The sequence below is a fragment of the Dendrobates tinctorius genome, unplaced genomic scaffold (assembly GCF_039654945.1).
Source record: "Dendrobates tinctorius isolate UK_male_01 unplaced genomic scaffold, ASM3965494v1 ptg000029l, whole genome shotgun sequence".
Classification (NCBI taxonomy): Eukaryota; Metazoa; Chordata; class Amphibia; order Anura; family Dendrobatidae; genus Dendrobates; species Dendrobates tinctorius.
In genome coordinates, this window is record NW_027361697.1 from 13,991,364 (window position 1) to 14,015,171 (window position 23,808).

The following is a 23,808-nucleotide window of genomic DNA, read 5'->3' on the forward strand; positions in this document are numbered from 1 at the left end:
ATCAGCTGATGCGACCGCTCTCTAGGGGCTCCAGGAATACAATGACGGGAGGAAGGTATCCTTCCGCACTGTATTCCTCCGCTACTGTAAAAAAATAGTCCCTAGTCTCACTTTTGGCATTGCTGTGTGAGAAAGTTCCCACGCAGCTTTTGCCATAAAGTGAGACCAGTGATCTATAGTAACCTCTCAGTGATGCACTGCAAGAGCCATTGTCTCCTGTCAGTGTGTCACTGAAGGTCCTATAGATGTCACTGTTCTATAGGGGAGATCGTCGTGGGACACTCGTAGATTTCTGTGGGTCAGGGAGCATATTGGTTGTTTGTTATTTTAATATTTTTTACAGATGACACTGGCTTCGGGGATCAAAGTGACTGATGGTGAGTATGTACTCTGTTATATGTACTGTATGTCTATATGTATGTATTGTATGAATGTATTGTATGTATTATGTATGTAGTATGTATGCTGTATGTATGTTGTTTGTAGCATGTGTTTAGTATGTATGTTTGTGTTTTTTTTTTACATTCAACACATTAGCCGGATGATGGGACTACTACTGTCCCATCACTGGCTAATGTGTCAATCACTGTCATTGTAGCAGGCATAGCCCGATGGGACTTGTAGTCCCATCGGACGATGCCTGCACACACACACAACCCCCGACAGACCCCCGGCAGGCCCGCACAGACCCCCGGCAGCCCGCAGCCCGCACAGACCCCCGTCAGGCCCACACAGACCCCCGGCAACCCCGCACAGACCCCCGGCAGCCCCGCACAGACCCCCGGCAGGCCCGCACAGACCCCCCACAGTCACACAGTCTCCGCCCACGCACCACCCACACTCCATTATAACGCATCATGATGACATCATTTCAGCATGCCTAACAGGATGTGCCCACACTTCTTAGGATCCTCAACTGGCTCATTGCATTATGGGAACTTCCGATTCCAGTATTCGATATTGTAAAAATATCGGAACTCAGTATCGGAACTCCGATACCGCGAATATCGGCCGATACCCGATATTTGCAGTATCGGAATGCTCAACACTAATTTAGATTCATTGATATAGGACAAAGTTATTTCTGTAACAAAGCTGCCTATTAACCACACCATGATGCGATTCCTGAGATTACCACTAAAGGACCCGAATTTAAGGCTCATTGGCAATAGACAAATGTTAGCCAAACTCACAGACGTGGACAGCTTTGGCCGACAGCCTAAGGCCGGGGTCACACTGGCGAGGAATACGGGAGAGTGAGAGGCGCAAAAAGCATGCATTACACACGGACCAATGATTCTCTATGGGGTCCCTCGCACCAGCCGTATATTTCTCATCCGTATTCTACACTCCGTGCCACTCGCAGCATGCTGCGATTGTCAGCGTACTACGCCCGTAATACGCCAATGCAAGTCTATGGGTGCGCAAAAAATATGGATTACACACGGAGCACACATGTGACCTGCGAGAAATACGCACCAGGTGTCTTTTAGCAAAGCCAGCAATTCAGTGCACGATACAGTAAACTCACACTGACTGTTTTAATAAAGAAATGAAAGAATAGATATAGACATATAGAATACATATATATATATATATGCATTCTATGTGTCTATATCTATTCTTTCATTTCTTTATTAAAACTGTCATAGGGCTCCATTATATGTCCATTTTGCAAGCCTGCGAGAAAATCTCACCATACGGATGCCATACGGATTACATACGGATGCTGACATGCGCAAAATACGCGACCACACCTTGATTACGGATGACATACGGAGCACTGTTTAGGGGTCTGTCATCCGTATTACGCATGTAAAATACTGACCGTATTTTACGCAGGTTAGTGTGACTCCAGCCTAATGTGTATGGTGAACCCTTACAGGTGATTACTGGGGCAGATACCAGATCTGATATGCCTGATTTTTAGACTGTCAATCCTTTTGTTCTCTAAGAGATTAGCCAATGGCAAAGGTATCTGGCAGCAGCTTGCTCAAAAAGTACAGAAGTGTGCTCCTGTGTGTGGTATAGACGACTGTTAGAATATGTTTGGTGTAACAACTCCATTCCTGTCTATGAGTGTTTAGTTGATAGATTTGTATGCTGTTTATAAAGTAAAGAAAAACTCCCAGAGGCTCACACAGGGATAGCATGTGACTGTATTTCCTGTTTTTCCAGTGTCTGTGTGTGAGAGAAGCAGCCTGCTGCAGATGGTGCACAGATAGAGACGCACAAATCATTTATTCCTGATCTATTAAGCTTATCATATACTGTTCCTGTTTGTTCCTGAATGAAGAAGCTCTGTTATCACACGCTTGGAGAGTATCCTGAATAATCCACTGCCAACAACGACTGATATAGCTACTGGCCAAACTATCGGTGTGGTCAACAGTTGTTTAGAGTAAATTGGGGATTTAGGTTGTAGCTTATTTTCTTCTCTGCTATATTAGCCATACTTCAGTTTTACCCACCGACCTTTTAACAGGCACTCTACATTTTTCTTGAAATTGTTACATATATTAGACAGTTGAAGCCACAATTTAATTATACTTAGGCCAGCTATTATTTTTTTAATACACAATAGCTGAATATCTTGTACATTCTTTGAAAATAAGTAGTCATTTGTGCACATACTTTGCTAGTCCACACGGCATTATGTCTCCAGGCAGTAGCATTTTTGTGGTGTGAATGTGCCTTTCTCCTTTGCTTTTCACATGTCCCTTATTTCAGTAATGATTATTAAAAAAACCCTCAGAAAGCCTCTAAACCTAGAAACATCTGTTAAATCTCTATCGCCCTGGCAACAGAACTCATACTTTTTCTCAACCATCTTACCATCTTAACTTTTAACTTTCAGCCTAAGGCCAATTTAAAGCATTTAAATTTACAGAAATATTCATTATTACCATCCTACAGCTCTCTGAAAAAAAAAAAGTTGTCAATAAAGAAAGTGACACTGCTGTCACGGAAATAATTTCAAGATAACTCTGACAAAGTTGTAAGATTTATATCCAACTTTATTAGTAAAAGTGCTTTCGACTAAAGAGGCAAGCTAGAGGAAGATACCAAACTACACTTTAGGCCATGTTCACACGTTCAGTATTTGGTCAGTATTTTACATCAGTTATTTGTAAACCATAACCAGGAGTGGAACAATCAGAGGAAAGGTATAATAGAAACACGTCACCACTTCTGTATTTTTCACCCACTCCTGGTTTTGTCTTACAAATACTGATGTAAAATACTGACCAAATACTGAATGTGTAAGCATGGCCTATAAGGTAGGGATGAGCAACTATACTCATTAGGATTCGGTACTCAGCGAGTAATGCGGTAATCGTGGTACTCGAATCCTGGGAGTATTTCACTACTCGCCTCGCAATATTCGGCACAGCCCACACAGTCCCCGCACTGTCCCTGCACAGCCCAGCACAGTCCAGCACAGTCCCCACACAGTACCTGCACATCCCAACACAGTCCCGCACAGGCTAGCAAAGTCCCCGCACAGTACCTGCACAGACCCCGCACAGTACCTGCACAGCCCAGCACAGTCCCGCATATTCCAGCACAGTCCCAACACAGTACCCTCACAGGCCAGCACAAGCCCCGCACAGCCCAGCACTGTCCCGCACAGCCCGGCACAATCCCCACACAGTACCTGCACATCCCAACACAGTCCCGCACAGGCTAGCAAAGTCCCCGCACAGTACCTGCACAGCCCAGCACTGTCCCGCACAGCCCGGCACAGTCCCCGCACAGTACCTGCACAGCCCAGCACAGTCCCGCACATTCCAGCACAGTCCCTGCACAGTACCCGCACAGGCCAGCACAATCCCCGCACAGCCCAGCACTGTCCCACACAGCCCGGCACAGTCCCCGCACAGTACCTGCACAGCCCGGCACAGTCCCCGCACAGTACCTGCACAGCCCAGCACAGTCCCGCACATTCCAGCACAGTCCCTGCACAGTACCCGCACAGGCCAGCACAATCCCCGCACAGCCCAGCACTGTCCCACACAGCCCGGCACAGTCCCCGCACAGTACCTGCACAGCCCAGCACAGTCCCGTACAGCCCGGCACAGTACCTGCACAGCCCAGCACAGTCCCTCACAGCCCAGCACAGTACCTGCACAGCCCAGCACAGTCCCGCACAGCCCGGCACAGTCTTTGCACAGTCCCCACCCATTACTCGCATTTCCCATAGACTCAAATTGGACTCGCTACTCGTTATGAGTACCCGAGTATTAGGAGGTACTCATAATGAGTACAGTGAGTCCGAATATTTCACTACTTGCTCATCCCTACCTATAAGAAATGACCAAACATTCATTTTCTAAAGTAAATATCTGAAGACTTAATTTTTATCAAAGAATTTTCTTTAGCAGCTCTTAACACTTTTCAAATGGATTTTTCGTGTTCGCTCATAAGTAGTGTTGAGCGATACCGTCCGATATCGAGAAATATCGGATCGGATTGGATCGGACCAATACCTCAAAAATATCGGGTATCGCCGATTCCGATACCGGAAACCCATGCAAGTCAATGGGGCACAAATATCGGAATGAAAATAAACCCTTTCTTTACTTGCACATCCAGTTCGGGAGGGGGAAGAGTGTGGGCGGTGCATGGGCGGACACTGTGCGTGTCTGTGTGTGCGGGCGGGGTCTGTACGGGCCTCTCGGGGGTCTGTGCAGGCTGCTGGGGGTCTGTGCGGGCTGCCGGGGGTCTGTGTGGGCCTGCCGGGGGTCTGTACGGGCCTGCTGGGGGTCTGTGCGGGCTGCTGGGGGTCTGTGTGGGCCTGCCGGGGGTCTGTGCCGGCTGCCGAAGGTTTGTGCGGGCCTGCCGGGGGTCTGTGCGGGCCTGCCGGGGGTTGTGTGTGTGCAGGCATCGTTCGATGGGACTACAAGTCCCATCGGGCTATGCCTGCTACAATGACACTGATTGACACATTAGCCAATGATGGGACAGTAGTAGTCCCATCATCCGGCTAATGTGTTGACTGTAAAAAAAAGAAAAAAAATACATACTACATACAGTACATACTACATATATACTACATTCATACAACATACATACATACAGTTGTGGCAAAAAGTATTGACACCCCTGCAATTCTGTCAGATAATACTCAGTTTCTTCCTGAAAATGATTGCAAACACAAATTCTTTGGTATTATTATCTTCATTTAATTTGTCTTAAATGAAAAAACACAAAAAGAATTGTCCTAAAGCCAAATTGGATAGAATTCCACACCAAACATAAAATAGAGGGTGGACAAAAGTATTGGCACTGTTCGAAAAATCATGTGATGCTTCTCTAATTTGTGTAATTAACAGCACCTGTAACTTACCTGTGGCACCTAACAGGTGTTGGCAATAACTAAATCACACTTGCAGCCAGTTGACATGGATTAAAGTTGACTCAACCTCTGTCCTGTGTCCTTGTGTGTACCACATTGAGCATGGAGAAAAGAAAGAAGACCAAAGAACTGTCTGAGGACTTGAGAAACCAAATTGTGAGGAAGCATGAGCAATCTCAAGGCTACAAGTCCATCTCCAAAGACCTGAATGTTCCTGTGTCTAACGTGCGCAGTGTCATCAAAAAGTTTAAAGCCCATGGCACTGTGGCTAACCTCCCTAGATGTGGACAGAAAAGAAAAATTGACAAGAGATTTCAACACAAGATTGTGCGGATGCTTGATAAAGAACCTCGACTAACATCCAAACAAGTTCAAGCTGCCCTGCAGTCTGAGGGTACAACAGTGTCAACCCGTACTATCCGTCGGCGTCTGAATGAAAAGGGACTGTATGGTAGGAGACCCAGGAAGACCCCACTTCTTACCCCGAGACATAAAAAAGCCAGGCTGGAGTTTGCCAAAACTTACCTGAAAAGCCGAAAACGTTTTGGAAGAATGTTCTCTGGTCAGATGAGACAAAAGTAGAGCTTTTTGGGCAAAGGCATCAACATAGAGTTTACAGGAGAAAAAAGAGGCATTCAAAGAAAAGAACATGGTCCCTACAGTCAAACATGGTGGAGGTTCCCTGATGTTTTGGGGTTGCTTTGCTTCCTCTGGCACTGGACTGCTTGACCATGTGCATGGCATTATGAAGTCAGAAGACTACCAACAAATTTTGCAGCATAATGTAGGGCCCAGTGTGAGAAAACTGGGTCTCCCTCAGAGGTCATGGGTCTTCCAGCAGGACAATGACCCAAAACACACTTCAAAAAGCACTAGAAAATGGTTTGAGAGAAAGCACTGGAGACTTCTAAGGTGGCCAGCAATGAGTCCAGACCTGAATCCCATAGAACACCTGTGGAGAGATCTAACAATGGCAGTTTGGAGAAGGCACCCTTCAAATATCAGGGACCTGGAGCAGTTTGCCAAAGAAGAATGGTCTAAAATTCCAGCAGAGCATTGTAAGAAACTCATTGATGGTTACCGGAAGCGGTTGGTCGCAGGTATTTTGGCTAAAAGGTTGTGCAACCAAGTATTAGGCTGAGGGTGTCAATACTTTTGTCTGGCCCATTTTTGGAGTTTTGTGTGAAATGATCAATGTTTTGCTTTTTGCTTCATTCTCTTTTGTGTTTTTTCATTTAAGACAAATTAAATGAAGATAATAATACCAAAGAATTTGTGTTTGCAATTGTTTTCAGGAAGAAACTGAGTATTATCTGACAGAATTGCAGGGTTGTCAATACGGTTGGCCACAACTGTACTACGTACATACTACATTCATGCAACATACATACATACTACATAATACATACATACTACATATAAACTACATTCATGCAACATACATACATTCATACAACATACATACATACATACATACTACATATATACTACATTCATACAACATACATACATACATACTACATATATACAACATACATACATACTACATACATACTTCATATATACTACATTCATGCAACATACATACATACTATATATATACTACATTCATACAAAATACATACTGTACATACATACTACATACATACTACATATATACTACATTCATACAAAATACATACATACATACTACATATATACTACATCCATACAACATACATACATAGTACATACTACATACATACTACAGACATACAACATACATAAAACATGCTATAGACATACAACATACATACTACATACATACTACATACACACTACATACAATACATTCATAAATTCATACAATACATAGATATAGACATACAGTTCATACAACATAGAGTACATACTCACCATCACTTGTCACTTTGATCTTCGAAGCCAGTGTCATCTGTAAAAAATATTAAAATAACAAACAAACAATATACTCCCTGATCCGCTGAAATCCACGAGTGTCCCACGACGATCTCCCGTGGAGAACAGCAGCATCAGCTGATGTGACCGCTCTCTAGGGGCACCAGGAATACAATGACGGAAGGTAGGTATCCTTCCGCACTGTATTCCTCCGCCACTGTAAAAAAATAGTCCCTAGTCTCACTTTTGGTTTTGCTGTGTGGGAAAGTTCCCATGCAGCTTTTGCCATAAAGTGAGACCAGTGAACTATAGTAACCTGTCAGTGATGCACTGCAGGAGATCGTCTTGGGACACTCGGGGATTTCTGTGGATCAGGGAGTATATTGGTGGTTTTATTATTTTTTACAGTGAGATAACACTGGTTTCGGGGATCAAAGTGACAAGTAATGGTGAGTATGTACTCTATGTTATATGTACTGTATGTCTATATGTATGTATTGTATGAATGTATTGTATGTAGTATGCATGAAGTATGTATGTAGTTTGTATGTTGCATGTATGTAGCATGTTGTATGTATGTTGTATGTATGTTGTATGTATGTAGTAAGTATGTAGTAAGTATGTAGTATGTATGTTGTATGAATGTAGTATATATGTAGTATGTATGTAGTATGTATGTTGTATGAATGTAGTATATATGTAGTATGTATGTATGTTGTATGGATGTAGTATATATGTAGTATGTATGTATTATGTATGTATGTTGTATGAATGTAGTATATATGTAGTATGTATGTATGTATGTTGTATGAATGTAGTATATATGTAGTATGTATGTATTATGTAGTATGTATGCATGTTGTATGAATGTAGTATGTATATATTATGTAGTATGTATGTTGTATGAATGTAGTATATATGTAGTATGTATGTAGTATGTATGTATGTTGTATGAGTGTAGCATATATGTAGTATGTATGTAGTATGTAGTATGTATGTTGTATAAATGTAGTATATATGTAGTATGTATTTATTATGTAGTATGTATGTATGTTGTTTGAATGTAGTATATATGTAGTATGTATGTATGTTGTATGAATGTAGTATATATGTAGTATGTATGTATGTTGTATGAATGTAGTATGTATGTAGTATGTATGTATGCTGTATGAATGTAGTATATATGTAGTATGTATGTAGTATGTATGTATGTTGTATGAATGTAGTATATATAAAGTATGTATGTAGTATGTATGTATGTTGTATGAATGTTGTATATATGTAGTATGTATGTAGTATGTATGTTTTTTTTTTTTTTACATTCAACACATTAGCCGGATGATGGGACTACTACTGTCCCATCATTGGCTGTGTCAATCACTGTCATTGTAGCAGGCATAGCCCAATGGGACTTGTAGTCCCATCGGACGATACCTGCACACACACAACCCCCGGCAGGCCCGTACAGACCCCCGGCAGGCCCGTACAGACCCCCAGCAGGCCCGCACAGACCCCCGGCAGCCCGCACAGACCCCCGGCATCCCCGAACAGAACCCCGGCAGGCCCGTACAGACCCCCGGCAGCCCGCACAGACACCCGACAGGCCCGCTCAGACCCCCGGCAGCCCGCACACACCACCGGGAGGCCCGTACAGACCCCCGGCAGACCCGCACAGGCCCGCACAGACCGCACATCATGATGACATCATTTCAGCAGCCAATCACAGCCATGCCATTAGTTAACATGGCTAACACAACTGGCTCATTGCATTATGGGAACTTCCGATTCCGGTATTCGATATTGTAAAAATATCGGTACTCGGTATCGGAACTCTGATACAGTGAATATCGGCTGATACCCAATATTTGCAGTATCGGAATGCTCAACACTACTCATAAGCCTACATTCTAGATAGGCAAAAAAGAAAAATCTGCAAATTGCTTCTGATGATGCATTAAGCAACAAAATACTTTGCCCTTGTAACCTCGAATGAATATTGCGTGTTGGAGGAAGAAACATGTTTACAACCTGGGAGCTGAAAAAAAAATAGAAATCAAAAATATCCCTGGGGAATAAGACACAAGTTCTACAACACTGCATGCTCACTATGCACTATATCATTTCATCCTGATCTCTGCCCTTTCCACTTCATCACCTTCCCTCTAACTAATGTTCTCAGCTGAAGTTTGCCTATATAAACACATAGATATGGGAGCAGTGAAGTGTGTAGGAGCTGCATACAAAGCTGGAGATTTCATAAATTATCAACAAGTTATTTCATGCTCACCTGGACATTTACAAGCATACAAGATATATTCCCAAATGTATTCCCATTATTAAAAGCATTCCGCATCCGTATACAAATTAGAAAGGAACAGCAATATAGAAGCATCAACGGATGAAGTCAAGCCTCCCACAGTGGCTAATAAGTAGCTTCATACTATTTTATGACAGCCTGCCGTCCCTCTATTCAATGTCTACAGAGTACCATAAATATTAGAGCAATATTACTGAAATGTCAGTGCAATTTTAAAGAACTTTGCATAAAGAAACTTTGTAATGCATCCTATTTATCTTTCTCCACTTATGAGCCACTTCTTCATCCTCCTTCTGCCTTCTGGATTATTAACTCTTAAAAGCAGAAAAAGTATAAATAGAGGAAAGTGTAAGGAACTACAGTTCATGGAATGGTCAGGGGTCTCCTAACCAGTGCAAGACAGCTTCATTTATTTCTATGAGGCAGACATGCACGGATAGGTAGATCGGCGATCAGTCCATGCATTTTGGTCTTTGATTGGATGTCTGCATGAGCCCTTACTCTGCTGCTCCCTATGATTATCCTTATCTAATCTACATAAACATTTTTTAATCCGTTTTTTATTAATGAATAATTAGTTCAGGTGACGGAAGAAGTGGCTCATAAGTGGAGAAAGATATACACGATCTATTACAAAGTTTCTTAAAAGGTTGTTGAAATGACATTTACCATTCAGTATCACGAAACAATCACTGACCACAGGGAGACCAGTCAAAGAAAACACTGCGGTAGCCGGCAAAGGCGCTCAATCAGTAAAATCCTAGGTGCATTGCTCCCTGGGAAATACGAATATGCAAATAAAGTCCGTGGAGCCTCATTTAAGAGTCTCAAACACGGGACTAGCCAGATCTTCCTACAGGGAAGGACCCAGCCAAGGAGTGGCTCCTTTCGGAAGGGAATTATTTGCATATTCGTATTTCCCAGGGAGCAATGCACCTAGGATTTCACTGATTGAGCGCCTTTGCTGGCTGCCACAGTGTTTTCTTTGACTGGTCTCCCTGAGGTCAGTGATTGCTTCGTGATGTTGGTCTACTAGGCATTGCTCCCACCTAGCCAGAATCCTACTCCACACTGATGAGGGGCAACACCCCGAATCAGCTGTCTGTGGATGGATACCTGGCCTTGGTATTTCCCTTGTCACATCTGTAAACTGGTAAAGAGCTGGATATTGACTTAAAGGGCCACTTAATATGGTGGTAATAGTGGTTTCCGAAAGGAGCCACTCCTTGGCTGGGTCCTTCCCTGGAGGAAGATCTGGCTAGTCCCGTGTTTGAGACTCTTAAATGAGGCTCCATGGACTTTATTTGCATATTCGTATTTACCATTCAGTAACATCAGAGAGGCAGAGATCTACACAGAACTCTGTTTTTTAGTATGTGTTTTATCTCACCCCAGTGCTGGATTCTCAGATACACTTCTCAGTACTGTGGTATATTGTCCTCCATGCCGCTGTTTCATAAACACAGGATGAGAAAAAAAATCTAATGTGTATGTTAGACATTATAGCAGCTAGTCCCTCCCAATTCATCGGGGACAACAAAAAATTGGAGATAAACCCTGAAAAAAAGAAAATTGATAAAAAATGCTGGATATCAGTAATTTCAAGATGGGCAATAATATAATTTATCCTCATGAAACTATGGATAAACCTCAATCAGCTCCTTCAGATTCAGGCTTCCTTCAATAGTTTTGTTTTTTACATATTTTATTATCCTGAAAAACACATGTAAAACGCCAACATTATGCCTACATTTTCAGCCATTTTTCATTATATATGATAGGTTTGGAAAAATGTATGTGTTGTAAGACCTTTATCAATACAAATCAAGTCATTCAAAGATCCCATGATTTCAATTTTCCTATTAGAATAACATGATTTGTAATGTAAAAACGCAACGAAAACATCAGGAAGAAATGCAATTCACAGTAAAGCAATTTATAATATGTCTGATTTTCTTGTACATATTCTATGCGTGTTATTGACACATAGAACACACACCTGTTATAGGGTATTGTGCCTTTTATACGTCATTTTTTGTCAGGGTAAAAATTCAAATCGAAATAGAGAGATATCCAATTTTAAAGAAACAATACAAACTGTATAAAAAGGCAAAAACCCTTCAGAGTGCAGCATACCACTCCAAGCCCCTACCCAGAAAAAAAATATATTTTCTTTTTTTTTTACAGTTTCTGGTTGACTTAGTAGACATCTAGCTACAGCATTTTTAACACACACAGAATAAGGGCTGATTTGCAAGTCAGTTTTTCTCGGAAGAGTACTATTCATTTTTTTTCCTGCATAGCACTGGTGCCTATGATATTCTCTGGGGTTGTTCACATACCCCATTTTTTCCTCGGATCGAGTGACCACGGGAAATATTGGGGACATGACTGATTTTGATCTTAGTGTCGGATCAAAAATCAACAATGCAAGTCTATGGGTCCTCCACGTATAAGAAATACTGATGACAACCAGAACACACTGATCAAAATCTGATCAAAGTAATCGGTCTGTTTTTCTTGCTCGTGGAAAATACTGATGTTTGAACAAGGCCTACAACAAAAAAAGCCCATTAAAAAAAGTGAAAATGCTTTGTACCAACGCATACAATGTACAGCCAACTTTTTAGGATACAATATTAAGCTATGCATCCAAAGAAATAATAGCACAAAATCCACCAAACCATGAATCAGCTGATGATTTTTAATATTTGAAAGCCTCCTGACTATTTGCCAGGTGAAATGTAAAAGTAATTGTACAATACAAAAAAAAAAATAGCAGAAAATATCGTATTACCATTCACACATCTGTATAAAACCGGTATCGGAAAAACTGTACCAATGTCATTAGTGTTTTGGATCAGTGTGCCATCAGTGTGTCTTCCATGTGTCCGTTTTTACTATTAGGCTGGAGTCACACCAAATGATTAAAAAAATCGGTCCGGTTTTAACGGTTCGAAATCGCACAAATGTTTCTTGACCAGTGATCCGTCTGTGATGCGATTTTTCTTCATTGATCCGATTTTAATCGCATGTAAGCATCCGTTTGACATCCGTCTGGCGATTTTTTTTTCTGACCATTCCAAAATTGACAAATAACGGTTTTTAGGCCTGAAACTCATTTAAAAAATCATCCCGCCCTATATTTATGGGCTCTCCAACAGGTGTCAGCCTGCTACCTTTGACATACAGTCAGTGCTTGGATTTTGTAAGATCTGTTTTGTGCTAAACATGACAGACAGGCTCACTTTTAACACCACTGAGCGTGTTCTTTTCCATTGGGTTATATCTTGACGTTTTGGGGAGCAATACCCTGTGATTGTGGATCCGAGGAGGCGTAGATAAATGTGGGTCCATCCACTTTTGCTCCGAAGGATATCTAAAGGCCATTTCCACCGTCTCTATACATCTCTGCGTAGCCATCCGGAGAAGTTCTTTCAATATTGTCGGATGAGCCTTGCTACATTTGATATTTTGCTCGAGATTGTGTGCCCTGGGATCACGTTTCAGGACACAAGGATGCGCAAAGCTATTTCTGCAGAGGAGCGTCTACTCCTCACCTTACGGTATGTCTTAAACCAATATGTTGATGATGTGTGAAGCAGCATATTTCATTAACAGACCTTGAACCTTATTTCTTATTGCCCTTTTTTATTAAATTTTTGCTACCACATTTCCCCAAAACATTTATATGCTTGTGGTTTACTGAACCAAGCCATGGCATGTAATTTAATGTTGATCATGCCTACGTTAGAATTCCTCGACTTTAAATGTGTTTGAAGCATTATCTGTTGTTTGTTGGGCTGTGTACTCATGTTTTTTTTTTTTTTTAGCTTCCTTTCAACTGGCCTTTCATATGCTGGTCTGCATTTAGAATTTTTAATTGGGAAATCCACAATCTCTGGCATTGTACGGTCTACATGCTCCGAAATCTGGACCAGACTCCAACATGTGGCAATGCCGGAGCCCAAAATGGCAGACTGGTTGCGTATCTCCCATGGATTTGAGGACACGTGCCAGTTTCCACAATGTTTTGTAGCCCTAGATGGGAAGAACATCCGTGGGCGTAAGCCTCCGAACTCAGGGTCCCAATTCTATAATTTTAAACAATATTTTTCAGTAGTATTGTTGGCTTTGGTCGACACTCACTACAGGTTTATAATTGTAGATATTGGGGCCTATGGAAGAACTGGAGACTCCAGAGTCTTCAATTCTTCCATTATGGGTCGGCGGCTGCCTACCACCACCACGTCAGCTTCCCGACTCAAATCTGGAACCGGTGCCTTATGTTCTTGCAGCAGATGAGGCATTTCAATTGAGCAGACATGTCATGAGGCCATATCCACGACGAACCCTTGACCACCGGCATAGAATATTTAACTTTCGCCTATCACGTGCTCGCCGACTGGTGGAGTGTGCCTTTGGTATTCTTACGGCCAAATGGAGGGTCCTACAGTCCGCAATTCAGCTGACTGAAGCTAATGTCAATGTAGTTATTAAAGCCTGTGTGGTCCTACATAACTTCACAAGAATTCATGACTGCCCCTCACATGATGATGCTGAACTGGAGTCTGCAAATGCGTCTTGGCCTAGGACACATGTAATCCCACCCCGTCGTCCAATTTCCGGACTCAAAGTACGTGATGTGTTTACAACTTATTTTCTAACACCTCAGGGTGCTACTCCCTGGCAAGATGATGCCTTATCTATGTAGTGCTTTGGTTGTGTTGTGTTCTCATAAAGATTGTTTGCTTGGCCTTTTTACTATATCTATCTAACACATTACAGAACATGTACGAACATGAACAGACACACATTGTGAATGTTAACAAGTTTATTACTTCTTTTTTTTTGGTATTGCCGAAACCAAATAACCATAGTAATGCCATATGGCCTAATGTTATCAGCACATTAGTATTTAACATTCCAAACCAAAAATCGAACATCATGTATAAAACACAAAACATAAAATAAAGGGAAAAAGGAAAACCTACAAGTCATGGTAGGTTGGGGGTGGTGAAGGTGGGGGGTCTGTTAGGACATTTGGCCTTGTTTGCTGGGCCACATTTTCGTCCCCCTGTGCGCTGGCAGCTGGCTGTGCCATCTGTTGCATCCTGCCAGGATCAATTTGTGGGTTTGGGTAGGGGTAATTTTGAAATTGGTGTGGGTAGTCCTGGTAGGGCTGCCCTAATTGCCCATATCCCCCAATATGTCCATGTCTAACATACCCATGTTGTGGCCACCCACCAACATTGGGTACGTTAAAGTGGCCATATTGGGCATGTGCGCCCTGGACCAAATATTAGACCTGTGGAGCCACATTGGGGATGTGTGCAGGCTGAGGCAGAGGTGTTGGCACCCGTGGTGGAGGAGGAGGAGGAGGAACAGGTTCCAAGGATGGTTGACTTGTCACATCAAGTCCAACCAGCCTATCAATTTGATTCTCATCTGACAGCTGCCACCTTTCCAGAAACCGAAACACAGAGTGGGGATTATTGGGTGGTGTGCTGGCATCCAAAACGATTTGGAAAGCCCCTCTCGTACGCAGCCTGTACCCACAGGGAATTGCCCTCAAATACTGTGCCAGACTGCGCCCATAAGCCTCCTCCCCATCATCATGAGCAGCTGTGGACAAGTAGTCCAATACACCTCAGTCCACCGGCATTCTTGTTCCCAAAGGTGCTCCTTCTCTCCTGCGCCTGTCTCGTCGTGGTAGGGCTGAAGGCTGTGGAGAGGGATCCAGTGGCATGGTGGGGCTGCTACTGTTGCCTTGGTCATCATGCTGTGCTGCCTGGCTACCAGATTCTGGTGGTGGTGATCTTGGTGGTGGTGGTGTGGCTCTGGGAAGTCCTGCAGATGGGCCCGTCCCTGCAACAACATCCGCCTCAGGATCAATCACCACCTCAGAGTCGGAACCCGTCTCCCCCTCTGTGAGGTGCTACAATGGAAAAAATAGCATAAATTACATTTTGCATAGAGAAAATACAAAGTACTACATTGAAACATGCACTTACGGTCTCAGATCCATCACAGGAGCAAGGAAATGTAGACGGTCGAAGTAGAGGTATTTTCTCTTTGTGGTTCCGTCCGCTCCACTACGGGACCTCAGCTGTCTCGCCCTCCTATATGTGTCCCTGCAGCTGCGCCAACGCCTTGTCACATCAGTCACTAAAATGTGAACAAGAAAACAGGATTTTGTTACACTACACATATGGCTATGGTATCAAGGGTTTACCTATGCTTAGGCACACATTTTGCAAATGATATGAATTATATTCCTGATGGCTCCACACCAATACTACAAAAAAAGGAAAAGGTTGAGGCCTACTACAAAGGACCTTCTAACCAACAGAAATGCTAACAAAATGTTGAAAAACCTGTGGTAATAATGCGAACATCTATGATGTTTTGAGTCATAAAACAAAAGTTATATAGTGGCTAAGATACGGGCAAAAAAACAAGGAGAGCACTGCATTTGGTGGCAGAACAATTAGCTAACTATTTCCATTTTTGTAAGCCAAATTCGTCATGGTGCCACCAGTCAGGGAGGTGTCATTTAGATGTTGAAAATATGCACGCAATAAAAATGGCGTAGTAATTTGGTACAGATATGTGATCGATGACGACACATATTGGGACTTACATTGAGCAGATTACATTTGGGGATTTGATTATGTGGACACATTATTTCACTTACTAATTTGCTCCTGCTCCTCCCGAGGTCTTGCCGCATATCCAGTGAACATCTGGGCACAGATTCTTCTCCACGCTGCCTCCCTGCGTGTGCGGTCAGCATAGTGGGGATCTCTCTGGTCCCATAGTTCTGGCCTCTCCTGGACCAGAACTATCAGCATTTCCACATTGACTGGCGTGGACATGATGGAGGACTCCGTGGAGGCGTTCTTCCTGGTTTTTTTATGCTGCAAGAGAAATTTGCATCCCAAAGCTTCCTGCCCATGCCACCTGCTATTTCCTGTTGACCAGGAGAAGTCTTGCGATTTAATCGCAAGTCACATGTGTGGTGCATTTTCAATGCGATTTTTAATCGCATCCATAGACTTGCATTGGCGAATCCAATCCGAAAATCGATGACAATCGCAGCATGATGCGATTGTCTCGGTCCAAGGAATGGATCTGATAAAAAAACGGATGATGGGAGCAGCACCATAGAATAACATAGGGACGACTGCAATGCGATTTTTTTATCGCATTGCATTCGTCCGATTTAATCGCTAGTGTGACTCCGGCCTTAGGGCTCATACTCATTTGTGAGAGACTCGCATGATTCTCGTGGGAGTCTCTCGTATGAAAACCTGGCACTATCGCCGGCATTCGGACCGGAGCAAGCGGCTGCATAGAAATACATGTAGCCACATGCTCTGGTCCGAGTGCCGGTGGCAGTGCCTGGTTTTCATGTGAGAGACTCGCACGAGAATTATGCTAGTCTCTCACAAGTGAGTATGAGCCCTAAGTGTGTCTTTCGTGTTTTTCTGGTTTGAATAAAAAAAATGAAATTGCAAGCATTCTCCTATACTTAATAATGGTAAACTCATACAGCACACGGACTGCACACGGAAGCCATCCGTGTGTCGTATGTGGCTTTTCACAGACCCATAGACATTTATTGGCCCTTGTCATCCATGCTGCCACAAAATAGCATTTACATAGAGACGCGCTATATATAAAAACACGGGCCTGTGCATAACATATGATATAATGGGTACGTGTGGAATTCATGAACAAAAACGGACATCACATGTACTGCAAGCATGGACTAGTGAAGGGGGCTTAGAGTATATACAGTAACATACAAAATCAACGCTGTTATTTTAAATTAAAAAATAAAAACAATTAATATGAGAAAAAAGCCAATTAATTAATTCTCTTAGGCCTCCTTCATACATGTTTCTCATATGTGTGTGATCCATTATTTTAACAGATCATACATGCACCCATTATAACCTATGAGGCTCCTCATGTGTCTGTTTTCATACATGAAAACATGTCCATTTTTTACTTGCACCGCGGATGACAGGTCTAAATACAAATCTATGGGTCCGTGAAAAACAGGTACAGCACACGGTTGACAGTGCCAGAACTGTGGAGTCGGAGTAGTGGAGTCGGAGTCCATTTTGGTGGAGTCGGTGTCATGGAAATTGAGGAGTCAGAGTTGGATATTTGGCTTACCAGAGTCGTGGAGAAGGAGCCCATTTTGGTGGAGTCAGAGTCAGTTGTCATGGAAATTGAGGAGTCGGAGGTTTGGCTTACCGACTCCACAGCCCAGGCTGGCACACACATACACACGGGTTGGAAAAATGCTCACACCGATGACAAAATACTCTACCACACAGATGGGAAAAATGGTACGTGTCATGCATACGTGTTTTGTACACACGCGTGAAGGAGGCTTAATGAACATGGAAACTCTGTGACTTAATGCTATGTAGTAGTATCCCCTTCTTGGTATGTAAACCATACTACCATACAGAGAACTGAGGCACATGAAGATCTCATAGAGCCCTAAAGGCTTCTCTGCAGGGTTGTAATTATATTGGGTGAAGGAATTGCAGTCGGGATTGGGTCCTAGAGCCCAGGGGGTCCGAAGGGTCCATTTGGCCAATATGAGACAATCAATAATAGTTGGGGGCCCTGTAGAAGATTTTGCATTAAGGTTCAAATTGCAATGCCGCTTCTCTGTACTTGATGGAGAAGCAATATTACGATTTATGTACTATGCCTTTTATTTTTTGAATACTTTTGTATTTTCAAAATGATTGGAATTATTTTTCCTTAAATTTAATTAAAGAAAAATAGAGTATCACTTTTCTTTTGTCTTTTGTCAGATGCAAAATACGGAAGGCTGAATATGCAATTAAATGTTAGACTAAAACACATGAGAGAGTGATGGCGTACAAGGTTCCTTCTACCCATTGAGGGAAGCAAAATGTGCATATTTAATAAGGAAAGATTAAAAAAAAGACTTCTAATAATAGCACAATTCATCCCAACAAAATGTACCATAGTGCGCTATAATTAAATATGAAAAAGTAGACGTATGCCCATGTTCAACTGTCATTAATTTAACAGGAACCGCTAATGTTCCAATCTAATGGTTGATTTTTGTGGCTCTATGTGTAGCATATTAAAATGTATATTAGCCTCAAGGTGAATAAACACAAAATAATAGTCAAAAGGTTTTGGCCTGTGGAGAAAGAGATCCGTGCTCAAAAGCCGTCAAGTAACTCTGATGCTGGGTAGACACTCACTTAGCCTCATTAAGCCAAAGCTCTTTTTTGCTTGTCTTTTGTTCTGCTTGACAGCAGCATTTTTGTTGTATAATAATTCATTCCAAGTTCCTTCCGAGCTACCAAAACTAGTGAACTGTGGCCATTTTAATGAGAAGTGTTGGCGGTAGGCATAATCTGAGAACCACGTGGGTCAGGCAATCACAGAGAAGTGCAAGCAACAAAATGAGACATTGTCTAAAATTGTACACTTATCAAGTTGTTTTCGGACAGGGTATAATAATAAGACCCAAATTAGGAACCTCTTTTACATTGAATCTGCCCATCACTGTACAAATAGAGAACTAATAATGTTATATGGAAAACTTATGTACTGAACTTCTATTTGTGCCTACATTTATGGAGTCTGCTGAGATTTCATGCAATGCACTGTGAGTGGATATACAGTATATTTACATATTTCATGTTACTTGTTTTTTAATTTCCACAGCACTTTAAAGATATCATCATCATTGGGGCTCACAGTCTAAATTCCCTATCAATATATATTTCTTTGGCAACGTTCAATGAAATCCTCACAAACACAGGTAGATCACACAAAACTCGTATATGCTGTTTTGGGTGGGATTTGAACCCAGGAACCCAGCACTACAAGACCACCATCCTCTATTTTCATGTGTACATATACATATTTTGCAAAATGCCAGGGGCGTTGTAGGGCGTTATGGCCTTGACAAACAGTAGATGAACAGTCCATGTAAAGGAAACGTGGGGCTATTATTTTAGGCCAAAATGCCCCAAACAATAAAGAAACTGAAAAACACAGACTTGCCCAGCTAGGCACTAACTAATACACCATTTCTCTGACTTATGTTACCAGGGATATGTGCAGGACTTGGCTCTTCAGCAACTCAGCATTTAGCACACCAACATCATTCTCAGAAATACACCATTTCGGTCCTGCATGTATCTGAAGCTTTTCCTTCAGCCTTTACTTTGACTGCAATGAGACAACCTCTCCCAGGTGAGCTACCTAAGCTTCCAGTACTACCCGTACTGCAGATGGAGAGGGAGTGATGAGTCCCAGTACCAAATCCTTCTCACCACGCCAATAAAAAATAGCCCAGAACTACCATGAATAAAACGACTCAGCACCTAAATTGCTGCACCAACCTGTACTACCCGTCTTTAAACATCTAGCCCAGCTTATCTTTCTGGAAGTTTTATATATATATATATATATATATATATATATACACTCCATCTAGTATCCTCCCAAGTATCCTCCCAGTCAGCTGCCTACTTTATATGTATATATATATATATTGCTAAAAAAGGGAACACTAACACCACATCCTAGATATCACTTAAATATTCCAGTAGCAAATCTTTATTCATTACATAGTGTAATGTGATGAGAGCAATAAAACATAAATATGATCAATGTAAATCAAAATTAACATGCCATGGAGGTCTGAATTTGGAACAATACTCAAAATCATGGTGGAAAATCAAATTATAGGATGATCAAACTTCAGTGGAAATGCCTCAAGACGAAGAAATGATGCTCAGTAGTGAGTGTGGCCTCTACGTGCTTGTATGACCTCTCTACATTGCCTGGGCATGGTCCTGATGAGGCAGCGGATATTCTCTTAAGGTATCTCCTCCCTGACCTGTGTTAAACCATAAGTCAACTCCTGGATGGTCTGTGGTGCAATGTGACATTGATGGATGGAGTGAGACATGATGTCCCAGATGTGCTCCATTGGATTCAGGTCTAGGGAATGGGCTGGCCAGTCCACAGCATCAATGTCTTCATCATGCAGGAACTGCTGACACACTTTAGCCACATGAGACCTAGCATTACCACGCATCAGAAGGTACTCAGGGCCCAGTGCACCTGCATATGGTCTCACAATGGGTCTGAGGATCTCATCCTGGTAACTAATGACAGTCAAGGTACCTCTGGTTAACACATGGAGGACTGTGCGGCACACCAAAGAAATGCCTTCCCACAACATTACTGACCCATTGCCATATGAGTCATGCTGGAGGATGTTACAGGCAGCAGAATGTTCTCCATGGCATGTCAAGACTCAGTCACATCTGTCACATGTGCTCAGTGTGAACCTGCTCTCATACGTGAAAAGTATAGGGTACCATTGTCAAATCTGCTCATCTTGGTGTTCTCTGACAAATGCCAATCGCCCTGCAAGGCATTGGGATGTAAGCACATCACCCAATTGTGGATGTAGGACCTCATATCACCCTCATGGAGTCTGTTTCTGACAGTTTGAGCAGACACATGGATGTTGGTGGCATGTTGAAGATCATTTTGTAGAGTGCTGACACTGCTCCTCCTGTTTCTTCTTACACAAAGGAGGACGTAGCGGTCCTGCTGCTGGGCTGTTGCCCTCCTACACTTCCCTCCACATTTAGTGTACTGGCCTGTCTCCTGATATCTACTTCATGCTCTAGACATTGTGCAGACAGACACAGCTATCTTTCTTGCCACAGCTCACATTCATGTGCCATCCTGGATGAGCTGCACTATCTGAGCAACTTCTATGGGTTGTAGACTCATGCTGCAGTACCTCTATGGGTGAGAGCCATGACAAAATACAAAAGTGACCAAAACAGCCAAAATGGATGAGACTAGAGAAATGGTCTGTTGTCACCCCCTGCAGAACAACTCCTTTATAGTGGTTGTCTTCCTAATTGCCTATCATTTCTACCTGTTGCCTGTTCCATTTGCACAACAGCAGGAGAAATTGATTCACAATCAGTATTGCTTCATTACTGGACAGGTTGATTTCACAGAAGTGTGATTGACTTGTAGTTACATTGTGTTGTTTAAGTTTTCCATTTAATTTTTTTGAGTAGTGTATACATAAATACACTACCAAATACAGTTGTGTGAAAGTGTTTTCTCCCTTTCTGATTCCGTATTCTTTTGTATATTTTTCACACTTAAATGTTTCAGATGACCAAACACATTTAAATACTAGACAAAGATAACACAAGTAAACACAAAATGCAGTTTTTAAATGAAGATCTTTGTTATTATGGGAAAAAGAAATCCAAACCTACAGGGCCTTGTGTGAAAAAATGATTGCCCCCACGCCTTAAAACATAAATTAACTGTGGTTTATCATATTTTTTGGAAGCTGAGTTCATATTCGCTAGCCACACCTAGACCTGATTATTGCCATACCTGTTCTCAATCAAGAAATTGCTTAAATAGGACCTGCCTGACAAATTGAAGCAGACCAAAAGATTCTCAAAAGCTAGACATCATGTTGCAATCCAAAGAAGTTCTGGAACAAATGAGAAACAAATTAATTGAGATCTATCAGTATTGAAAAGGTTGTAAAGCCTTTTCTAAAGCTTTGGGACTCCAGCGAACCACAGTGAGAGCTATTATCCACAAATGGAGAAAGCATGGAACAATGGTGAACCTTCCCAGGAGTTTCTGGCCAACCAAAATTACCCCAAGAGGACAGCGATGACTCATTCAAGAGGTCACACAATACCCCACAACAACATACAAACAACTCCACGACTTGCCTGTCTCAGTTAAGGTCAGTGTTCATGACTCCACCAAAACAAAGAGACTGGGAAAATGGCCTGCATGGAAGAGTTCCAAGAAAACCACTGCTGATCAATAACAACTTATAGGCGTGTTTCAGTTTTGCCAGAAAACATCTTGATCCCAAGAAATTTGGTAGAATACTCTGTGGAATGATGAGACAAAAGTTGAATTTTTTGGAATGTGCATGTCCCATTATATTTGGCATAGAAGTAACACAGCATTTGAGAAAAGGAACATCATACCAACAGTAAAATATGGTAGTGGTAGTGTGATTGTCCGGGGCTGTTCTGCTGTTTCAGGACATGGAAGACTTGCTGTGACAAATGGAACCAAGAATTCTGCTGTATACCAAAAAATCCTGAAGAATGTCCTGCCATCTGTTCGTGACCTCAAGCTGAAGCGCACTTGGGTCATGCAGCAGGACATTGATCAGAAGCACATCAGCAAGTCAACCTCTGAATGGCTTAAGAAAAACAAAATTAAGACTTTGGAGTGGCCTATTCAAAGTTCTGACCTTAATCTGATTGAGTTGCTGTGGCATGACATTAAAAACATGGTTAATTCCTGGAAACCCTCTAGTGTGGCTGAATTACAACAATTCTGCAAAGATGACTGGGCCAAAATTGCTCCAGAGCATTGTAAAAGACTAATTGCCAGTTATCGCAATTGCTTGATTGAAGTTGTTGCTGCTAAGGGCAGCCCAACCAGTTATTATAGTTAAGGGGCAATAACTTTTTCACACATGACCCTGTACGTTTGGATTTCTTTTCCCCTTAATAATAAAGACCTTCATTTAAAAACTGCATTTTGTGCTTACATGTATGTAAGGAGGAAGACCGGGCTGCGGGTACCTGTACTGAGCCGTGTCTGGAACTGTTGAGGCACCCTCTCTTGTTGCCTGGGGGAAGAAATGAAGAGCCGGACCAACCTCATGACCCAGGTAAGAGGAGCCAGATGAAAGAAAAAACGTGCGCAGCAGTGGTCAGTTTGGCACGAACCAGTAGCATGCAGCAGGGTGAGCAGTGTGCTCTGTCCCCTCCGCATTGACACTGCGACCTGTAGAGTTTGTCGGCTCCCGCCATCTTCAGCGGAACCATTGGAAAGAGACACTGTGCGCCTAGAGACTGTAGGAGAGCGCGATGCCGTGCGCTCCGTAACCATGAGTACTGCTCGCGTGTGAAAGGGAGAAAGCCGGGTGCCAGGCAGGCACCCATGGCCTGCCTCGCTGGTTGTTATATTTCAACCAACGATTGTTTCTAGAAGTACTGCGGTTCCTTGTACTTTGGCCGCACGTGTTTATGGAGTAGGGGCTCAGCGGAAGGTACTGGAGACCGACTGCTACCGCCAGAACACGGACCATCATTTAAAGGACCCCATCTGAGGACATCTTCCCGGATGC

The 23,808-nt window shown here is 42.5% G+C and overlaps 1 protein-coding gene across 2 annotated transcripts in view; it reads right to left on the reverse strand.

The window, feature by feature from the left end:
- Positions 1-23,808, reverse strand: part of DPYD (dihydropyrimidine dehydrogenase) — a 1,593,199-nt gene that overhangs the window by 111,139 nt on the left and 1,458,252 nt on the right. The gene's annotated exons all lie outside the window — the stretch shown is intronic.